At 46.9% G+C, this 17,520-nt stretch overlaps 1 non-coding gene across 1 annotated transcript; it reads left to right on the forward strand.

The window, feature by feature from the left end:
• Positions 1-454: 454 nt before the first annotated feature.
• LOC112658107 (U6 spliceosomal RNA) lies at positions 455-561 on the forward strand. Its single transcript, XR_003135513.3, has one exon. It is a non-coding gene; the product is annotated as a U6 spliceosomal RNA (small nuclear RNA).
• Positions 562-17,520: the final 16,959 nt, after the last annotated feature.

Genomic DNA, 17,520 nt, shown 5'->3' on the forward strand with positions numbered 1-17,520 from the left:
CTTCAATCAGCGATCACAGTTATACGCTCAGCAGGATGGGAACAATGTTGGGATGGGATGCAGTGGGCAGGACACAGTATCATTTATGCTGCATGCTTGTAAAACATTTTAAAACTTAGATCTAATATGAGAAATCAGTCAGGCATACCCAGATAGGGGAGGACTCTAGAAAACAGCTATCCCATAATCTTCAAAAATGCCAATATCATGAGAGATGAAGGAAGGTTGAGGATTTGTTCCAGACTGAGGAAACCTGGGACACATGACAAGTAAATGCAGTATGAAATGCCATTTTGCATCCTGGATCAGGGGAAAGTTGCTCTGAAGGACATTACTGGGGAGATTTGAATATGGAATACATATTAGATATTTGTATTGTCAAAATGTTAACTTTCCCGAATTTCATGAACTATTACATAAGAGAATGGACTTGTTCTTAAGAAATGTATCCTGAGTGCTTGCTTCGGCAGCATATATATAAAAATTAGAACGATGTAGAGAAGATGAGCATGGGCCCTGCATGGGGATGATACACAGATTCATGAAGCTTTCCATATTTTTAGGATTTCTTTACAACCATGCCTCAGAGATACTGGAGGTTTGGTTCCAGACTATCACAATAAAGTGAATATTGCAGTAAAATGAATCAAATGAAAGAAATATATATATACTGAGGGGTGCCTGGGTGGCTCAGTCAGCTAAGCATCCAACTCTTGATTTCAGCTCAGGGTCATGGGATCAAGTCCCTTGTTGGGTTCAGTGCTGGGCATGGAGCCTATTTAAGATTTTCTCTCTTGGGACACCTGAGTGGCTCAGTGGTTGAGTATCTGCCTTCGGCTCAGGGAATGATTCCAGGGTCCTGGGATCGAGTCCCACATTGGGCTCCCTGCATGGAGCCTGCTTCTCCCTCTGCCTGTCTCTGCTTCTCTCTCTCTCTGTCTTTCATGAGTAAATAAATAAAATCTAAAAAAAAAAAATTTGCTCTCTCCTCCCTCTGCCCCTCTGCCCTGTCCACTCTGTCTCTCTCCCTCTCTCAAAAATAACTAACTAAATAAATATAATAAGTCTTTTAAAAAAGAGAGAGAGAGAGAACTATATCCTGAAAGAGTCAAAAGTAAAAGGTCACAATATCTGCAACTTACAAATGCTTCATCAAAATAATGACAGTAGGTGAGAAAATGCTATAAACTCAGGTTTTGCTATGTACTGTTCTCCACCGTGTATTACTGAGTCTGTCATCCACATGTGGGTACATATCCCTGTGAACAAAACTAGGGACAAGCTACGGCATGCCCGCTTTGAAGGCTTTCTATGGATAATTTTGCCTAGAGCAATTTTTGCCCCGTGTTCTGACTTTAGAACCCATTCACCATGGAGGAGGCATCTCCAGGGAAAAAATTGTTCACAGCAGTCAGCTAAAAAGCAAGGCAATGGCCCTGAGGTTGACTGAATCAGTGGAAGAAAGAACCCCAGGGGGCAGGGGGTGGGCCAAAGAACGGAGTTGTAGGCTGATAGTCTCCTGTGTACATTATTGGCAATGTTTTTGTTTTTTTTTTTAATTATTTATTCTTGAGAGACACAGAGAGAGAGGCAGAGACACAGGCAGAGGGGGAAGCAGGCTCCCTGTGGGGAGCCTGATGCAGGACTCAATCCCAGGACCCTGGGATCACGACCAGATGCTCAACCACTGAGCCACCCAGGCGCCCCTTTTATTGGCGATGTTAAAGATGAAGGCTTTTGCATTTGAATCCCCAGAATGCAGCAGCTGAGAGCTGAGACTGGTGTCGTCCAATAAAAACATAACGTGAGCCACAGTGCAATTTCCATTTGTCTAGTAGCTGCGTTGAAAAAGTAAAAAGAAACAGGTGAGATTAATTTTGATAATATATCTTATTTAACCCAATATATCTTAAATACCTTCATGTCAGCATATATTTAATGTAAAAAGCATTAATGAGATAGTTTTCATTCTTTTTCTCACACTACATCTCAGAGATCTGGAATGTATTTTATCTTCATAGCACCTCTAGAGTTGGCCCAGCCACAGTTGGACAAGTCCTCAGTAGCCACCTGTGGCTCACGGCCACCACATGAAACAGCACATGGATTAGACCATGAAATGAGATGGTGGTGGGTTCAAATCCCAGCCCTGCCGCTTACTAGCTTTGTGAACTTCAGGCAAAGCATGTACTCACCTTCAGCCTTCATGTTTCCAAGACAGTAAGATGGGAATTGACCAGGGAACCGATCTCTTAGGTTGTTTTTTAAAGATTAGCATTAATGGGGGCACCTGGGTGGCTCAGTCAGTTAAGTGTCTGCCTTTGACCCAGGTCGTGATCCCACAGTGCTGGGATGGAGTCCCATGTCAGGCTCCCTGCTCAGCGGGGAGTCTGCTTCTCCCTCTCTCTCTTCCAATTCCCTAGCTCTCTCTCTCTCTCTCTCTCTCTTCCCCATCTGTCAAATAAATAAATAAATAAATAAATAAATAAATAAATAAAATCTTTTTTAAAAAAAAGATTAAAGTTAATGACCTGTGTAAAGTGCTTTATGGAGTGTTCATTCATTCATTCATGTCATGCATTCATTCATTCTACCTGCACAACAAGGGGTAGCTGCGTTCCAGGTGGGGCACTTGACAGGTAGTGAGCACTCTATGCATGCGTTCTGTTTACACCGAACAACCACGGAGTGAGCATAGATTAGGACCAATGCCGGCAATGCCATGCTCATGATAAACGCATATAGAAGATGCTGGAAAGAAGAAATCTCCTGTCAATTGTGATGACTCCTAGCTCAGAGTCAGACCATTTGGAGTGCCCTGATCAGCCCAGGGATTTTATTCAACAACTGTTCACCCTACAAGCATTAGCTGCACTGAATGGTCTAGAATTGTAGGTGGCATTAGCAGTTAGACAAGGTGGCAGGATGTGGACAGAGGAGCTTGAAGGCGAGCCAGGCAAGGAGCTTACTGTTGCAGGGGAACAGATAAAAGCCCATGGGAGACAGATGAGACATGAGGCAGGCAATGGAATGAGGCTCACGGTGAGGCAGATGGGAAATGCACTGCGTTGGGGCCATCCTATGGACCAGGTGACCGGGGATGGTGCTAGAAGTAAAGGGGAGATGGTGTTTGTTCTAAGAGAACACAGCACGTGTACAAAGGTCAAATATCAGGGCAGGGCCTGGGGAGTTTGGGGAGTGGGCTGAAAGGGCGGGGTTGGGAAGGTGGGGAGTGGTTGTCGCTGGAGGGTAGGTGCATGGTGAAGGGTTGGGCAAAGGTGGTAATAGAGTTTGGACTTTTATCAAATGACATTAGAAAGGAGCTTAATGGTTCTGCTCTGGAGGAGTGGGAAGGAGGCCCCTTGGCGGAGGTGGGCCCCTCTCAGAGGAAGATAGCCACTGCAGATCAGAGAGGAGGGTCAAGACCAGAACTTGCCCTTGGTCTCAGCTGGGGGTGGAAGACCCAGAACTGCAGGTCTGTCTTCTCCCTGGAAACCAGACCTGAGGATGGACCAGCGGAGATTGGCCTCGGCCCACAGCCTCAGGAGATAACACAGGACAAAGTACTTGATAGTGGAGTCAGGGAGGAGGGCTGCATTGTGTGGGTACTCAGGAAGAGGATTAGCAGTTTTCCCGTAACAAATCTAGATCATCCCATTCTTGTCTCTGGGCCTTTGCACTTCCTGTTATCCGTCTGTTACCTAGAAGCTAAGTTCATCCTCCACGTTTGCACAGCTGCCCTTTCTCAGCAAGCAGGTCCTTATTCAGACACCACCTGTGAAGGTCTTTCTAGCACTGCTGTCCCCTCACCTTCTCTCCACACAACACTACTCGTTATCCTGGTTTGGGATAGCACCCCCCGCCCTGCCTGTAATTTGCTTGTAATTGCCTATTTCCTCCCCTAGAATGTAATATGTTCCTTAAGGGTATGCCTTAGTCTCGCTCCCTATTGTCTCCACTATTGGGATAGCACGTGATGTCTAGGAGATGTCCACAACACTGCTGTTGTCTGAATGAATACATGGATGGATGGATGGATGGATGGATGGTTGGATACACGAACTTGGTGACTCTTTCGGTGTGATTGAAACTGGTGGATGGAGAGGCTGCCAATAATCTGAACTAAAGGAGGAAATTGTTTGGTACGGTCCTCCTATTTCAGAAATATTTCAGGGCTGGACTTGATCTTAGTGACTGTAGAGTTCGCAAGTAGAGGTGAAAGCGATAAGGAGCCCAGGTCCTAAAACAGGATATAGGGGGGCCACCCAGGAGCCATATCTAATCTACACAGATGGTTGACTTGAACTGCACCATGTTTAAATATTTTTTTAAAAATTAGTTGCCAGCATTCAAAACTCTGTAAAGATTTCAAATAACAAATATAGGTATCTATTTTCACTTAACCAAAAGATCTGGCAACATGAGGCCTACATTTTTAGAGGGCAAAATCGGGCTGGAGCTGACTAGCATCTGCTTCCATTTCATCTGGCCTCCACTGTCCCGTCACTCGAAACCCACCTGGCCCACTTTCTCATTCCCATCACAGGCCTGGCCCCATATACCCACCTTCGAATTTGCTTTTCTTGCTCTAGTGCTCTCCATCGCCATTCAAAATAGTGGTTTCCAACTCTTTGAAGTATGAAAACCCCTTTGTAAAACAACTGTTTCCCTATAATCGTGAAACTTGTACAGACCCACAGTAGAAGCTCAAGAGATAGCAAAAACTGATAGAAGCCAATACATATCACCCCCACGCCCAACGTGTAGAGATAAGCACTATTCACATTGAAGGGATGTGACTATCTCTAAAATCTTTATGGTTCTCACACCCTTGCCATTTTATACATAGTGAATATTCATTGACCCAAGTAAGATAATAATTTTAAAAAAATATGATTTCAGAAACAGATGAAGGAAGGAGTGTATATACTTCCTTCAACACATAGTTTACCCACAGCTGTTTGGAAAATACTCATGTGTACATGGGCACGTATGACGGGCTTGCCCGGTCAGTACTCCCTGATGCCCATGTATCTTGGCTTATCTTTTAGGGCCAATAACTTCTACTTTCGGAAAATATAGTGAGGACTGCAGAGTATACCACTTTGGCAGTATGGCACTCTGTCTGCAGGACTCTCTAATCTCAATTAGAGCCTGGCAAAATTACAGCAAACATACATCTTAATGTATTGATCAGCTCATTGGAAATAAGGGCACTTTCAAGGGCCATGATAAATATGTAAGCAAGCAACTAAGTAAATAAATGGAGCCAAAGCAAGGAATGGTAAACAGTAAGCAAGCAAATTGGATAACTATAAGGCATGGTTGTCCTAAGCCCCAAGACCTATATCAGCACTACCAATGAGACTAAATTATTATTAGTTTTTTAAAAGGTTTTATTTATTTTAGAGATAGAGAGAGCACGAGTGGGGGAGGGGCAGAGGAAGAGGGAGAGAATCCTAAGCAGACTCTGTGCGGAGTGTGGAGCCCGAAATGGGGCTCAATCCCAGGACCCTGTTATCATGACCTGAGAGCTGAAATAGAGTCTGACGCTTAACCGACTGAGCCACCCAGGCGCCTCTCTTCATAAGTTATTTTGAAGTGTGCTTTTACATTTCCAAACATAGAAAGATTATTAACATTTGTCTTTGCATGATCTGTATCTACTTTTTTAATCCATTGTGATCATAGACTGAGTGATATCTGTAGGACATTGTCTTAAATCTAATGACAAATGTTTTATGGCATAATAAAGTCTACACATTTCAATCATTGTTTCTGAGCATGATGCAATTAAATTAGAAATAAAAACCAGGGCTAAGAAATTGCGAAACACAGATGAAAGTTTCTATATATGCTTGGGAAGAATAACCATTATTTAATTGTTGGAGGAGCTATATATCCACTGAGTCACAGCCAGACAATTTTTATTCAAATCTGTCTTTTCTAATTTCTTTGTCTGTTTATCAGTAACGAAAAAAGGTGTGCTGAAATCCTCAACTTTTATGGTAGATGTGTCCATTTCTCCCTGTAGTTATTTTCAAGTTTTTTTTTTTTATATTTTTGAGACTTTGTAAAATGGATGCAACTTTACAATGTTACATCTTACTGGTGAATTGAACTTCTTTATCATTATGTATTGACCTTCTTTAACATTGCATTTTTTTTCTTAAAAATAAGTTAGTTTCTGGGATCCCCATGTGCTCTCTCTTGAAAACAAAACAAAACAAACAAAGCAAAGCAAAACAAAACAGAACAAAACAAAACAAAACACTCCACCCAAAAAACCTTCCATGTATAAAAGAAGAGTAATGTGAATTTTTTTGGTGAATTTTAAATTAAGAATTGTCTAATGCCAAAATGATTACATGTCAATGTGCAGGAAAAATGATACTTTGAGTGGAGATATGTAACCTTAAATATCATATTAGAACGAAGAGAAGCTGAAAATGTATGTATTAGAAAGAAAAATAGAATACTCCCCAAAGAAAGTATAAAGGAGACAATAAAGAACAGAAATTAATGAACTAGGAATAAAAAAAAAATCCAATAAAGCAGATCAGCAAGGCTAAATGTTAGTTCTTTGAAAAGATTAATAAGGATTAATAAAATAGGCTGCTTCTGGTAGACTGATTTAAAAAAAAATGAAAGCACACACATACAACAATGTAAGGAATGTAAGTGGATCAAAAGCATAGCCACAACAAAGATTTAGCAGAATGTTATAAAAATCTTTACGCCAAAAATTTGAATTCTTAGAAAAATATAACTCCAAAATTGATTCAAAGAGAATTACAAACCATTTGTAAAATGAATAAGAGGTTAATTATCTTTCTACAGGAAAAATTAATTACAGGTCCCAGATTTAAAAAACAAAACAAAACAGGGAGTGCAACTAAACTTTCAAGCTCATTCCGATCTTACAGAAAATCTTGCAGAGATTAATAAAAAGTACCTAACTCATTCCTGTGTTTTCAGATAAGCATCATTCCATTCAATGATGGTAATATAACTCGGTATCAAAACCTACTAGTAAGGGACAGTATGAAAATAAACTATTACAGATCAATCTCATTTATTAACACAAATGCAAAAGTGTCATCTACAATCAAATGGAATCTGGCAATGTATAAAAAAGATAATACATGAGAACTAAGTTGGGTTTAATCCTAACAATGCAAAGGTGATTTAATATTTAAAGAAGTCGATAAATATTCACTAGGTTAGCAGACTGAAGTAAACAAACCATCCCAAGGTGTAAAGAAATAAGAATTTGAAAAACTTATTACACATTTGTAATCAATTAGTTGAACAAGAAACACTTACCAGCCTAGAAACGGGAAAGAGTTTCCTGGACAGGTAAATGTATCTACCAAAATCATCAGTTTTAATGGTGGTAAGTTAGAATATTTTCCTTAGAAATTAGAGAGAAAACAAGAATGCATTCTATTACCACTATTGCATCCAAGGCGCTAGCCAATGCAACAAGGCAAGAAAAAGATATAAAAGATGTAATGATTGAAAAAAAAAAGCAAAACAAAGCCATGTCATCATTTACAGATGATAGCATTATTTACATAGGAAATACAAAAGAATCTACTAATAAAGATTAGTAAGAGTTTAGCAAAGTACCTAGGTATAAAGTCAATAATGAAAAAAATTAATTACATTTTCTATACACCAACGACAAGCAACAACAACAAAAAATGTAATTTGAAAAATGATTCCATCTATAATAGCGATGACAATAAAAAAAAGGTACAAAGCATCTGAGGATAGTGATTTTTTAAATGTGGAAGGCTTTTATAGAGAAAAGTATACAGTGTTAGAGAAGATCATTAAAAAGGTCATAAATAAATGGAGAAATATTTTCAATTCATAGCTAGGAAGACAGTATGTTGGAGGTCTTAAATATCCCCACATTGAGCCATAGTTTTTATTCGCTGCCAATCAAAATCCCAAATGGATTTTTCAAGGAACTGGACAAGCTGATTCTAAAATTTATATGGGAGAACAAAAACCCAAGAATAGCCAAGACATTCCTGGAGAGGCATGAAGTGGGGCAAGCTGCCCAGAAGATGTTGAGATTTATTATAGAGCTATGTGGATTATGGCAGTGTTACTGGCACAGAGAAACTGACCAGTGACGCAGAATAAAAAGCTCACAATCAAACCCAAGCACGTTTGGGAATCTGCTCTATGACTGCAGCAGCCTCTGGCCACCAGAGAGATGAACAACTGGTCTATGGAAGATGCTAGGACCACTTGTATCCAGAGGAGAGAAAAAAAAAAAAAAAAGCCAGTCTTCTGAGCTTTCACTTACAAAAACTAGATCCACATAAATATGTAAATAAGGAAAGCACAGTTTTAAAACTTTTAGAAAAAAGCATTGAGGATATTCTGATGGCCTCCAAGAAAGGAAGTATTTTCTAAACAAGACTCAAAGAGGACAGTCATAAAAAAGATTAGGTAGATAGGACTTCAGGGAATCGGGAACTGTTATTCAAACTCCCCTTCAGCAAACAGACCACAAATGGGAAGAAGACAATGGTAACACTTCAGCAGAAAAGGGATTAGTAGCCACCATACATAAGCAATTCCTATAATCCAACGAGAAAAAAACAAACAGCCTTCTAGAAACAATCACAATATTAAAGAAGGATCCTCCCATGCCCCCGAGGTATAAACAGGCTACCTCTTCTACTTTTTGGTGGTCTCTGAATTTTGTGCTAGGAGAAAGCTAAAACTAGATATTTTACCCAAGAGTGCTCTTACTTGGAGAAATGGGCCACTGCAGCAGTGGAAGGAACCGTTTGACGTTGGGGTGAGGGGGTGAGGGATGGAGGGGAGCAGCAAGCTCCAATTCCCCAGAGGCTACAAGACTGAGAAGGAGAGTGGGGGGAGGAGAGTGTTGCTGAGTGGATTACATGAGATAAGCAAACTATTTGGTAAATAAGAAAAGAAAAAGTCTCCTTTTATGACTATCTTGTAGAATAAGTACATTAATGGGATTAACGTAAAAGCAAAGGACTTCGAAAACAAAAGGCAATTTTATCAATGGTGGGCGAGGTCCTTTCTGGGTGATGTGGTGATGTGGCTTGGTCCTCCTGCAAGCTCGAAGTTCTCAAGAACACAGGATGAGAAGCAGCGATGAGCCTCTTGCCCAAACCTTTTCCACGCAGCCAGCAGTCCCAGGCAGACACGGGGGTGCTAACACCCAGGGCGAGATGGGAACCCTGAGCTTCGGGCTCCCCTCCTGTAAAGGTGGGGGATAATGCCTCCTCCTCCAGAATGTGACAAGATGTGGCGGTGTCCCTTGGGCAGCCTGAGACTTGACTCCCAGTGGGAACTCAGCCACGTTCGCTGGCTCCTTCTGCCTTAGGAGACCCAACGACACATCTGCTGGGATTTCAGTTCTTTCCTCCTGCTCCTCTGTTGCCTCTCCCTTTCTCCCTGGTTTTCCCCTTTCCTCTTTCCACCACCATTTAACCAGCAGTGTCCCTGTGTGTATATTGATTTCCAAACTCCAGATGGGGATGCAAAGGAATGCATCCCAATGTGCCCAGCCATTATATATATATATATATATATTTTTAAAGAATCCTTTTTTTCTTTTTAATTATTTATGATAGTCACACACACAGAGAGAGAGAGAGAGAGAGAGAGAGAGAGAGGCAGAGACACAGGCAGAGGGAGAAGCAGGCTCCATGCCTCCATGCACTGGGAGCCCGACATGGGATTCGATCCCGGGTCTCCAGGATCGCGCCCTGGGCCAAAGGCAGGTGTCAAACTGCTGCGCCACCCAGGGATCCCTACCCAGCCATTATAGCTGCTACAGGCGGCGGAAGGGACCGTTTGGAAATCAGACAAAAATGATCATCAATAAAACAAATAGTCATAATAACAAAACTTGCAGCAATTTGGCGAGCACTGTATATAGGGGCTGGGCTGAAGACACAGCCTACTTTCTCTGGTTTAGTCCTCGCTCCATCCCAAGGACCCAGGCACTGTCTGTAAGCCCATATTACAGATGTGAAAACTGAAGCCAGAGGGAAGCTGTGTATCTTGCCCAAGGTCACAGGCTTGTTGGAATAAGAATTGTGCATTTTCTGTAGACCTGCCGGTCAGCTTGGCACAGTGCTTGAGTTTCACTCTGTGCAGACCCTGAGAACGTGTCTCTGGGCGGACATTCCCAGCTCCAGCCTTACCGCCTACCAGCTTTGAAACCTCAGGCAATGCTCCCAGACTCAGGTGTTCTCAAGCGTATAATGGAGCCAGCACCTCGCTTCAGAGCACTTTTGCAAGGATTCAAATAAAAATACCCAAAGAGCTAAGAACATGTAAAGCACTTAGAGCCCTGCCTGGCGCAGAGTAACTGCTATATCAGGATCATCCGGGCCACAGAGGAGCCTCTTGAACAGAGGACCCCACAGGTGTTTGGAGATCATGTGACTAGATCAACCACGGCCTGGGTCAGAGCTTCGGCCGCACACAGACCCCTTATAGCCCGTGGATGACGGGGTGGGGCGGGAGGTGGGGGATCAGATTTTACACAAAAGTCTGAACATTCTAGCTTGTCTTAAAAAACTAGATCTGATAGCCCAGAGTCCACATTCCTGTAGGTGACTAATTATCACCTCTTCAGAACTGGCATGCTTGGGTCCTTCCTGCCAGCCTCAGTGGGGGAAGTCACTTGCCTGGTCCCCAGAGGTGTTGGAGTTTGTAACCCCTGGAGGAACTGCCTGGGGACACCTTCATCCCCCGCAGGGTCTGAGAAGGGTAAGGAGAGCTTCTAGGAGAAGGTGAGACATTTCACCAGATTTCCAAAAAAAATGATGAGACCTAGTGTATGTACCAAAGAGCATAAATAGTATACGTCGAATTGAAAGAACAGTAAGAAAATTCACCCTTAGGTTGAGAGATTGAATGTTACCGGTCACTCAGAGCTCTGGTACTCAGGGGTCCCCGACCAGCAGCCGAGGCCTCTTCATGGGGCTTGTTGGAAATTCGGCATCTCTTGCCCCTCCCAAGTGGTGGAACCAGGTCCCTGGTGCTCACCTTGACCTGAGTAAGGTTGCTTTGGAGGTCCCGAGTGCAGTTCTCATACCTTAGCACCTGTGTAGCTATCACCCCCCAAAATACAGTTTAGTTTTGGGATGCTGCGTGAGTCTGGCTGCATTAAGCAGGGCCACGAAAATAGTGAAAGGGAATAAAGGGGAAAGGAGAGAAAATGAGTGGGAAATCTCAGAGACGGTGACAAACCATGAGAGACTCCCAACTCTGGGAAACGAACAAGGGATAGTGGAAGGGGAGGTGGGCGGGGGATTGGGGTGACTGGGTGTCGGGCACTGAGGGGGGCACTTGACGGGCTCAGCACTGGATAATATGCTGTATGTTGGCAAATTGAACTCCAGTAAATAAAATAATTAAAAAAAGGCAGGGCCACGTGCATGGTGCGGGCTGAGCACTGAGCACCGTCTCTGAGATAAGCTCCGCTCAGCTTCTCTTCGAGCACCTTGAAGGAAAGTCGGGTGAGGGCACCCCCGTGGGGCATCTGGAGGGGCCGCCGTGTGCCCCAGGTACATGGGTGCTGTGGCTGCTTTTTCGGCTCACAAGCTCAAGAGCAGGTCAGAGCAGAGCCTTCCAGGGGTACGTGAGTGCGTCTGCTGGCCCCGGACCCTGCTCATGGTCGAGAGCAAGTGTGAAGCAAGCCAGGCACCCTATGCCAGGCTTTTTTTTTTTTTTTTAATTTGAGAGAGAGCGAGAGAGTGTGCATGAGCAGGGGGGACAGAGAGAGAAGGAGAAGCAGACTCCCCGCTGGGCAGGGGGCCCAATGGGGGGTTCGATCCCAGGGCCGCAGGATCGTGACCCGAGAGCCCAAGGCAGAGGCTTCACCGACTGAGCCACCCAGGTGCCCCCCAAACACTATTCTAACTAAGGTCACATTTTGAGGTTCCAGGTCGATGTGAATTCTGAGGGTCCTGCTGAGCCCACTATAGATGGGGTGGCTGGAACCCAAGGGGTGGCAGGGCCTGCGTAGCAGGAGGTGCTGGAAAGCAGGTGAAGGGCTGTGACCCCTGCCTCACTATCTGGGCTTTATTCCCCGCTGGTGGGGGACCGGGGGGTGTTAAGTGTGACCGTGATTCTGCTCCATCCCGATGCCCTGGATTCTCTGCATTCCCTTTGCCTGTGATGAACATCCCATCCTTCCAGGCTCCTGGCAGCCCCTCAGCAGAGCCATTCTGTTCCCGGGGGGGCCTCTGCTGGGTGTGGGGGGGCGGACAACGGAGCTTCCCTGTGCTCACCTAGCTCTGCCAGTCGCCCCTTGTGCATGTGGCCGTCGCTGTCCTTGGACGGGAGCTCCTGGGGAGAGTCCGCTCTCGCCTCATTTCGGAGTCGTGTGCTCCCAGCAAGGAGAGCACAGAACAGGGGAGGACAAGGCGCTGAGGAGCCAGAGAAGGTCAGTCTGAGTCAAGGCGTGGATCTGTCCAGATTGTTTCCCCAAAAGGGATTTTTCTTCGGGGCACTCATGGGAGTGCAGTTTTTCCAGATTAGAGATGCTTTCCGGTCCCTCTCTGATGTCGAACTCCTAAGTGTGCTTCTGTCCCTCCGCGCGGCCTGTGAAGCAGGCCCCCCGACCCGCACCTGCCCCCCGACCCGCACCTGCCCCCCCCGCCCGCAGCCCCGCAGCCCCATCCCTCCTCTGACGACAGGCCCCGCGGTTCCAAGACAAGGTGAGGCCATAAAATCAACTGTCCGCAGCCATTTAGGTCCAGGCATGGTTTATGCCAAAACTGGCCTCCAAATTGACAGTTAATGAGGGAAAATGCGAGGCGCGCGTTAACAGACACAGGCTCGAGGTAATAAACAGGCCATTAAAGCCGGGTAGTAAACAGCTTGCCAAAGGCCATTTATGAATTTATTTTTTTTGAAGGGGGGGGAAAATTAACCATCGAGGCTTGTCTCCTTTGGTGACCGGGACTGAATGGCAGTAGGAAGGAGTAAAGAGATTCCTTGGGGGCAGAGCCGGAGAGGACGTGGAGAGGCGGTCCTGGGGGGCCCCTCGGGCCTGGATGTGCAGGTGCATGTGGGGACCCGGGCCATGGGCTGGCAGCCCGACTCCCACAGACAGGACTTTGGTCCCGACTGTTCCACATCCCCCTGGAGGCTGTGTGTGGTGTCAGGAATCCTGACACTGTTCCTAACTCGGCCCTCATCTGATGCTGGGATCCAGAAGAAGTAACCCAATTTCTCTGGCCTCAGATCTCCCTCTGAAGATGAGAATGGACTCTGTTGTCTCTCCAAGGCGCCCTAGTGAGCTACATAGTGTCCCCACCGCCCCCAATTTGGGTCCTTCCTGGGACTGCAGCTTTATTTGGAAATGGGGTTGCTGCCGATGTCGTTAAGACGAGGTCATCCTGGAGCAAGAGGGGCCCCATTTCCAGTATGACTGGTGTCCTTACAAGAAGAGAAGAGACACGGGGACACACGCTGGGGAGAAGGCCACCTGGAGACAGAGGCAGAAGTTGGAGCCATCCATCTCCAAGCCAAGGAGTGTGGGCCACCATCTCCCACCAGAAGCTGGGAGAGGCCAGAAGGATCCCCCGCTAGAGCCTCAGAGGAAGCAGGAACCTGCTGACACCCCATGTCAGACTTCCGGTTTCTATAGCTTTCTCCAGCATTGTTTGTGGTACTTGGCCAAGGCAGCCCCAGGAGACTACTGCAGGCCTCCAGCTCGAAAATCTTCAACGTGGGGTGCACACACCTAAAAGCCTCCCCAGATTAAAGGGAATTTCTGGAAGACAGGCACAGGGCATTTGCATACGCCTGGGGCAACTTTGCACTCAGGAGACATTTGCAATATCCGGGGACACTTTGGGGTGTCACAATTGAGGGATGGGGTGCCATATGCTCCTGGCGGTAGAGGCCAGAGAGGCCGCTAAACATCCCACGAGGCACAGGACAGCCCCCGCCACAAAGAATTACTCAGGCCAAAATGACAATAGCTGAGAGCTGCCAGTATCGGTGAGTATCGATTCTGAGCCCTATTACGTGTAAACTGAGGCACGTTACAGTTTTCGAGGGTTTATTTGAGCATACATCGATTAGCACCAACCAGTACCCCCACCAGATGACTAGAACACTCTACCGGCAGGAGCTGGGGCAGCTTTTTAAAGAGAAGACGGTGAAGCAAAGCAGTTAATTGACCGATTCTAGCATAAGCAATTGCCTCGTTTGGGAAAGTCTTGTTGCTGTGACTGGTTATTCCTGAGTTTCATTTTCTTGGACTCACGTGCCCTGACTGGCTGAGGTTTTGATTTGCTTACGAAGCTCTCGAAGTGTTAGAGCCACTGCAGTGTAACCGGCTTATCCGGCCACGCGGCCTTCAGAACCAGCCCGGAGCACTGCCTATGCCCGGTACCCAGTATGGGGGACCCAGGTTCCGGCGCTGCAGAATCGTTCAGTACAATATCAGATGATCTGACCCTTCTAACTGAACCTTCCAGTTAATACGAACCCCCCCCCGCCCCCGCATCACACCCCCAGGTGCACAGACACATCTTTTCAGGATCAACTGTACGGTTTGCCACATGTGCATGTATGTCAATCCGCAGGTGGACAGCAGAGTCAGTGTGGCACCTGTCAGCCTGAGGAGGAGCACATTAGGGGTCACTTAGCATAAAGGCCCTGAGTTTTAATAGCTCGAAGACACTTCCAGGTGTGGGTGACTCTCCTCCATTTTCCTGACTCTGGAAGCAGGGGAGTCCCTGGCCAGAGGCTTGGGGCACCTGCTGAGGGGCCGACTGATGGGCTATTTCCGAGACCTACTTTTTTTTTGAAGGTACCCCAAAAGAACATGTTGGATAGGACAGGGTGTGCATTAATTGTATGGCTAGTTTATTATTTTTTTAAAGATTTTATCTAATCATGAGAGACACAGTGAGAGAGGCAGAGACACAGGCAGAGGGAGAAGCAGGCTCCATGCGGGGAACCCAATGAGGGACTCGATCCCAGGACCCTGGGATCATGCCCTGAGCTGAAGGCAAATGCTCAACCCCTGCATCACCCAGGCATCCCTGGACAGCTAGTTTAGAGTAGGTAATTTTATTTTGCAGAGTTGGATGATTCTGTAATGAATATAACACAATTCAGAAGGTCACGCTGGTCAGTTTCCATGGTGTCGCTTCAAAGCACACAGTGCTTCTCACTCTACTCTTTGACTTTGCTGGTGGAGATGGTGTGTCACCCCCTGGTGCATCCCTGACCCACACTGGCCTGGCACAGGGGTCTTCTTCTTCTTTTTTTTTCTTGAGAGATAATGTGCACTTGAGATGAAAGGAGGGACAGAGGGAGAGGGAGAGAGAGAGAATCTTAAGCAGGTTCCACGCTCAGCATGGAGCAGACACGGGGCTCGATCCCACCACCCTGAGATCATGACCTGAGCCGAAATCAAGAGCTAGACGCTTAACCGACTGAGCCACCCAGGAGCCCCAGGAATCTGCTTTGATGAGCACCCACCTCCCCCTGGTGCCTCCTCTTTGATGCATTGTCCTATGCCCACCACCACTCCTCCTCCCCCCCGCCCCCCAGGCCCCCAGATTTCAGGAGTGGCAAGTGGACAGCTCTGGCTTCAGGGCACTTCGTGGCGCACCAGCTACCCTGCAACTCCTACACATCCCAGAAGCTGCAGGCTACCATCCCTCATTTGTAAAGTGTGAGCCAATATAATATACAAACTTCTCCGGGTTTCCTGAGGCTCAATGAGGTGATCCAGCAAAATAAAACACCAGCAGAGCGCCCGGCACTAAAGCATGCATAGGAGCCCCCAGACGCTTGCTTCACACCAGCATCCTTGTGGCAGAGCCAGACTTTCTTTCTCCCAAAGCACAGGCCTTGAGAGGCAGACGGACACTAGCTGGGTGGCTTCTGGCTGGTGATCGATCCCTCTGGGCTTCAGTTTGTACAGCTGTAAACTGGGAATAATGCATTGGGAATGTTGAATTAGATCAACGCTCAGCAAGTTTCCTGAGGCTTTATACTCATTCTTTTCTCTCTCTGCATCTGGTCAGGGGCCATCTCTCCTGCCACTGAGGGAATGTGGGGCCTGGCTAGGAGAGGAGTTGGGTCCCCTGAGTGCCTGGCTCCTGAGTCCTCGAGGCCACCAGGTCAGGCTCTGGGAGCACATCTGGGTCCAGATTTCAGGATGTTACCCAGAAGCAACAGCACCCAACTTCCCAATTTTATAAAGGGAAGCCTGAGACCCGTATAGGACAGTGACCCCACCCTTAAGGTCACCCAGCAGGTCAGAGCATGGCCTCAACTTCTCCTTTCTTCCTCACATAGTGCTGCCAACTCCCCCCATCCCCCAAGTGTTTACAATCCCTAAAAGTCACCAGGCTCTGTGTGAGGCCCGTGGACAGATGATGCTGTGTCTGCTCTCCCCGGCTGAGTGGGGTGAGTGATGGACCCCCAAAAGACACGCCCAAGTCCTTTGGACATATCCCTGGAAGAAGGCTCTTTGTGGATATAATTGCATTAAGAATCTCGAGATGAAGGGCGCCTGGATGGCTCAGTGGTTGAGCATCTGCCTTTGGCCCAGGGTGTAATCCTGGGGTCCTGGGATCGAGTCCCACATAAGGTTCCCCACAGGGAGCCTGCTTCTCCCTCTGCCTGTGTCTCTGCCTCTCTTTCTCTGTGTCTGTCATGAATAAACAAATAAAATATTTTTTTAAAGAAAAAAAAGACTCTTGAGATGAGATTATCCTGCTTTATCCAGGTAGGCGCTAAATCCAGTGGCAAGTGACCTCCAGAGAGACAGAAGAGAGGAGAACATGGAGTCAGAGACTGGAGAAAGGGACCCTTGTCCTATTTTACAGGTAAGAAAACTGAGACTCAGAGGCCAGGAGGCCAGGAGGAGGTGGAATTGGGAAGGATCCCGAGTTGCTCCTGCCCTGTGCTCTTGACCTCAGTGCTCGGCTGCCACACGCGAGGAGCCACGCTGCACTTCTCTCTGGCCCCCTCATGAAGCCAGCTTTTATGGAGACCTTGCCTGGCCCAGCAGCTGGCTCTGGGGAAGGAAGAGCAACAGTGCTAGCAGGGAACATTCCCTGAGCAGCTCCCGCGTGCCAGGCACGGTGCAGAGCACATCCATGAATGTGATTACTGTTACTTCTTCATCACAGCTCTATAAAGCAACGACTAGTATTATTATTCCTATTTTACAGATGGGAAAATCGAGGCTTCCGCAGTGCAGGCCTGCTCTGGCAGACTCATGACCTCAGGTGTCCTGTGAGCACCTCTGCGGGGCACAGGCTGGAAGCCCCTGCACCCGGCTGGAGTGGGGGTGTCCGGCCCCGCTGCTCTTCTCCCGGGCTCCTCCTGGGCCCTCGCCCAAGGTGACAATGACCGGGTTTTGCTGGGAAGGGAGCTGCCCGAGGTCAGGAACCCGCGCGCAGGTGAGGATGTGCCGGGCACCACCAGGGGGGGCGACCCTGGATCCCGGCCTCCCCGCCGGCCTTG

This window comes from Canis lupus, chromosome 8 (assembly GCF_003254725.2).
Source record: "Canis lupus dingo isolate Sandy chromosome 8, ASM325472v2, whole genome shotgun sequence".
In the NCBI taxonomy this organism is placed as follows: Eukaryota; Metazoa; Chordata; class Mammalia; order Carnivora; family Canidae; genus Canis; species Canis lupus.